Genomic DNA, 6,000 nt, shown 5'->3' with positions numbered 1-6,000 from the left:
CTTTGTACAAAATAATGATGTAACAAGTGTACAAAAATAAAAGGTAAGGCATCTATAATTCTATACTAATGTTATAAATGCGAAAGTAATTCTGTCTGTCTGTTGACGCTTTCACGGCTAAACCTACTTAAATTTGATTAAATTTTGTATGTGGCTGGTTTAACCCTAAGGAAGGACATATATATACATAGGCTACTTTTTTTAAACCTAACATCTACAAAAAACGCGAGCGAAGCAACGGGCGAGAACTACCATTACAATATTATTTCAGCAGAAATAATGTCATTCGACAGTGTTTAATGTACTGTTACGTTGTCCATTCGTTGATGAGTAAAACAATTCACTCTCTCATACCTTTATAAACAAAATATTTTATTAATATAATTATTTTTTTTAATTACTGAAGTCTTCGTGGCATTAAAACGAGAAAATATAGTCCTCGTGCGTATTGTAGTATAAAAAATAATAATTTCGAGTTTTTTATACGAACTGAACTTGTAACCTTGTAACCGCATTGGAGCAGCGTGGTGGAATAAGCTCCAAACCTTCTCCTCAAAAAGAGGAGAGGAGGCCTTTAGCCCAGCAGTGGGACATTCACAGGCTGTTACGGTTACGGTTACGGAACTTGTAAACTTTACATTTACAAGTTCAATTCGTATAAAAAACTCGAAATGATTATTTTGACCTTAAGCAATCAATTACTTTTGAATAAATAAAATTAAACTAAGGTTATAATTAAAGTACAAAATAAACTAAGTACGTACTTAATACATTTATTGTAAGGCTTTGCCTAAATAATAAACCAAATCTCATTGAGGGCGGGGAGAGAACACCCATTTGTCACATTTTTTTAAATTATATATTTAGGCTGACAGGCGAATGAGCCTCCTGATAGTAGGTATTCACCACTACCTATAGACGTTGGCGCTGTAAGAAATATAAACAGTTCCTTGCATCGCCAATACACTACCAACCTTGGTAACAACGATATTATATCCCTTCTGCCTGTAGTTATACAAGCTTACTCACGCTTAAAGCCGGAACACAACAATACTAAGTACTACTGTTTGAATAGGTGGTACCTACCCAGATAGGCTTGCACAAAGCCCTTCCACCAAGTCGTGTTATCAGGTTTAGTGTTTGAAAAATGTTCAGGCTGGCAGCCTTTTAAAATGGAATTATGACATTTAAACATTATTATAGTATTATGAAATAAAATGTTATCATTACGTCTCCGTAAATTATTTAATAAAAATATTTTTTTTATATATATTATTAATAGTGTAAATATAACTATTTATTAATAGTGTAAAGGTGTACTTTAACGGGTTGTGCGCATTGTGCATTACAGTTTAGGTATAGAGCGAACTGCAAGCGGATCACTGAGTCCGGGAAAATGTTCAGATGACCATAACGTAAAAAATAGCGTAATTCCCTGACAGCCATACATTCATAGCAATGCTAAAAAGAATTCGATCCGCTACAGTTTCCGCGTCCACAATGAAACAATTGATACCAGCCGGAACACATACATCATCGGAAGTTTGAAGGCTCTCTGTTGACTGTTGTACAACGTACAGCTGACTGCTGACCAGTGACAATAAGACAGTCAGAGTAAAAGGTACACGGTGAGCGTCATTCTAGTGTACGCGCGACCGGCTACCAGTACGCACGCGTTTACCATTAAAAATAAAGCCCGCCAAATTGTATATAACGTGAACTTATTCGAAATTCAAATTGAAAACATTCCTAAGAACAGTTACGTTCTCTTCATTATCTGTGGACAATTATTGTTTGTTAGGGTATATAAACATTAAGGTTTAACGATTGCGTGAAGGCGTAAACGAGGAATAAAGGTAAATATATAATTATGAGAATATAGTTTATTTAATTTGCCGGTGCTTTATATACTTGTTTCGTCACGTAGACTAGACGATCTTCTGTTTAATTTTATAAGGTAAGGTTTAATTTTATTCTCAATTTGAGGACAAAGTTTAGTTTGCAAACTTACGAAAAAAATTATTGTAATATTCTTAATATAAAATAACAAGTGATAAATATTATGCAATATCAAAAATGTATCCAAGCATTAATTTTACCTTAATTTAATGTCAAATGTTGTAATGCATAAACAAACTTACGTCTTAATAGCTATGGCCTTATGTCATTGGCGAAATTTGATTGGATCGGAGATTCGTGGTTTGCGTAAAAACATGTCATCAACACATCTCCAAGGCTGTTCTAAATTGATCGAAAGAGTTAATAAGTTCAAACGGATGATAAATTTGAAGTGATAGTTTTTGTTAGAATTTTTAATCAAGCTTAACAACGATCGTCATTTATTTACTGGTTAATGTAACAGTTTTTTATAATCTTATATAGATTAGATTGTATTAATCAACGTTTCTTTGTTTCTGTCATTGTTTATATTAAACTTATTATACATAATAATTTATGTCCCGCTGCTTAGGCATGGCGTTCTTTCCATAGCTCAAACCAAAACCCTACTCCAGTGTGGGGTGGCGAATTTCAACACAGGCAAGTTTTCCGAAGGATGCCTCACCGTCAAGCTTTTAATTATAAATACAAATTAGTCTCACGTGTACTCAGTGGCATTTGACAGAGAAACGATCCCAATTTATTATCCACTGATCTATATCACGGCTCACCCAAGCAAAGTATTTAAAAATAATTTAAATTTCATATACGACCTGATATGTACTAAATATTATATTCAATACATACATTTTTGTGGTCAAAACCATTTAAACAAATGCTTCGTATGTTTGCTCATAGGTAGGAATATCATATTTTATTTGTTCTTAACGAAACGATCGATGAGTTTTTTTATCTTCAAGATTGCTTAATAAATAATTATAAATCCATGTTTATTATACAAACATAAATTATAATATGGTAATTAATTTCAAGTAACCACATTTTTTGTAAGGATTACATAAAATAGTTTAATATTTTAAATATATATATATTGTATAACAGTAATTTGTACTCTAAGATATAACACTAAACTCTTGAAGGCTCTTATGTTCTATTTCAAGTTTTTATTTTTGTTCATTTTATATTTATTTGTGTAAGATTAGCAAGAGAATATGAGTACTGAATATTATTTTGTTTTTTAATTTTGAAAACATTACTCGTCTCTGAAATAATGATGTATTTAAATAGTATACAAATAGATTATAAGGTGTGTACCGTTATTTTAATGTTATTTGATAGAGAGCCTAGATAGATAGCATCATGTATAATATTCTTGTGAATCTGTACCAACAGCTGATGCATTTTTCATATAATTTACCTAAATTCCTTTACATTTACGATTACGTCTCCGCTTATTCGAGCCTGATGGCGTGGTCGGTAGACACTTTCGTTTCGCGCCGCAGTTCGTGGGTTCGATTCCCACCCAGGACCGACATTTGTGTCTATAATCATGTCTGTTTGTCCTGAGTTAGGGTGTAATTATCTATATAAGTATGTATTTAGAAAAGAAAAGTAATATATGTAGTATATCAGTTGTCTGGTTTCCATAGTACGAGCTCTGCTTAGTTTGGGATCAGATGGCCTTGTGTGAATATTGTCCCAGGATATTATTATTATTAGATTCGTATTATGTAGTCCATAACATTATTAGTTTTTCTCATAAAGAGACTGTCTAATGACTTTTTTTATTGAAATCGTACTTATCGTTCAAGAGTTCAACGCATCCAATCATAAAACTTTGTCTACAGATTATGTAAAAAAAAAATACGTTTTGTTAGTAGGTAAAATATTCATATGTATTAATAAATTAACGATTTACAAATATCATTTAAAACTATTTCTTAATAATTTAAAATATTTCCTAACAATCAGTATCTGATGACGTTGATTGATTTTACTTATTAATATTTCATCGCTTAATAATAAAACTATGCTGAGGACCAGGAGATATTCTGTAAGAATTAACTCGGAACTCACCGCAGAAAACAGTCGTGAAATAAGAAAGTGATATGCGACATTTATTCTAATAATTATATCATTTGAAGGATACTTGCATCAAAATAGCGTATTACTGAAATTCTGCTATACAAAGTAAGTTTATAGACCACTATTGATTATTTACACATAATAATGGTAATGGTAATGGTACGTCACCTATGTATACCTTTTGTCGTTTATGTCTATTTTTACCTCATGCCTGTTAAATAAAATATCAATGATATTTATATAAATGTTAAACCGTAAAGAGTTCATACGTTTCAAAGCGTACACGACGTCCATCGCTTTCGCGGTATTTTCCTTCGTGTTTCGTGTCCATTTTCGAGTACGAGCCTTTCGAAAATGAGGTCGGATATTTTTTTCACTCCACTTTCTCTGGCCAGTCTCCGCATTGGCTTCATGATGTCCTGATTGTTGTCTGAGCATTTACAATACGCGCCACCTCGTCCTTTCCCGCCATTACCACGACCTTTCATTTTGCTGGTAAATTTTGAATTGGCCTTTGTACCAAATCTTCGTATTAAAACAAAATCATTCGTGGCAATGGTGTTTGAGCATTAAATAATTTATTTTGACAATCTTATTAAGATCGCCAAATTTACAGATGGCTCTATAATTAATATACTTTGGGCTAAGATAAACGGGAGATGTCTATGTTAGTATAAAATTGAACTTTAACTTATAATAAGTCCATATATATATAATAAAGTCCATATATATATAATAAGCCGAGATGGCCTAGTGGTTAGAACGCGTGAATCTTAACCGATGATCGTGGGTTCAAACCCGGGTAAGCACCACTGAATTTTCATGTGCTTAATTTGTGATTAAAATTCATCTCGTGCTTGACGGTGAAGGAAAACATCGTGAGGAAACCTGCATGTGTCTAATTTCATTGAAATTATGTCACATGTGTATCTACCAACCCGCATTGGAGCAGCGTGGTGGAATAAGCTCTAAAATCTTCTCCTCAAAAAGGGAGAGGAGGCCTTAGCCCAGCAGTGGGACATTAACAGGCTGTTACTGTTACTGTATGTATAATAAAATGCTTAACATAAATTATTAACGGAGCATTTAATTTACAATAAAATGGCTAAATTTATTATTATTAAAATAAAATTGCTAAATGGCTTGTTACAATAAAAACAATTTGCGCTGTTCATAATTTTTCGACGGCTTACAATTATATTATATGTTTGTGTTATAATTAGTAATGATGATAATGACGTCCTTCTGACATAAATCGACCATAGCAGTCATGTTTTGTTGTCTCATCTGGGCAGGTTACGCTATCGTTCACAAGTATGGTTGTAAACATTGGAACACCGTTTGTTTTCAAACTTTTATAATCCCATGGGACGGGACTCTCTCCAGACAAGAGTTCTGGAGAAAGACCCGTTGGTATTTTATGTGAATTTTGACTGCCAATAAGAGTTTCTTAACAGAAAACTTCTTTCTTCGAGACTTCGAGATCTGTGGCTTTATAAGTTAGACCAACGAGAGAACGTTAAAGAGTTAAACTTAAATACTTTTATTTATACGTTGATTTCCATTCGGGATATATAACAATTCGATTGTATTTAATTATCTTTTATTACTTAATGGTCGAAAAATATTAGGTAACTAATCAGTTTCTTATTTATTTATACTGGGTTTTTAACAAAGAGTAACAACACCCTTACGAGTAAATTACATCGTGGATTAATGTTTTGAAATATATGTGCTCCTTTAATTTTCGGTGACCACATCAAGCACATTAAATAATGACTAAACAAAATTAAAAAAGAAATGTTACACAGTGGCACTCAATAAAATTAATATAGGAATTATAAAAAGGGTAAACAATGGTCACCTTTAGTAGTTCTTTTTGCAAAATGACAATAAAACAGTGATCGCAAGAATCTACTTGAATGAGTAAGTTTTGTCTCAAGTTGATATTAAAAAACAGTAAATATTTGATACATTATATTTTTGAAACAGTTGATAGTAAATAACAGGTAACAG

The 6,000-nt window shown here is 32.3% G+C and overlaps 1 protein-coding gene across 2 annotated transcripts in view; it reads left to right on the top strand.

Moving 5' to 3' along the window:
- The first annotated feature begins 1,602 nt into the window (after nt 1–1,602).
- The window catches only part of LOC126771851 (protein spaetzle 3), a 44,946-nt gene continuing 40,548 nt past the window's right edge, over nt 1,603–6,000 (top strand). The window contains exon 1 of one of the 2 annotated variants that reach the window (XM_050491991.1): nt 1,603–1,957. The gene's annotated coding sequence lies outside the window, so the exon portion shown is untranslated. The remainder of the gene's footprint in view (nt 1,958–6,000) is intronic. The other variant, XM_050491990.1, reaches the window with a different exon arrangement.

Source organism: Nymphalis io, chromosome 11, assembly GCF_905147045.1.
Source record: "Nymphalis io chromosome 11, ilAglIoxx1.1, whole genome shotgun sequence".
NCBI classification, from domain to species: Eukaryota; Metazoa; Arthropoda; class Insecta; order Lepidoptera; family Nymphalidae; genus Nymphalis; species Nymphalis io.
The sequence above is the reverse complement of the archived record's forward strand: the minus strand, read 5'-3'. Positions and strand labels throughout refer to the sequence as shown.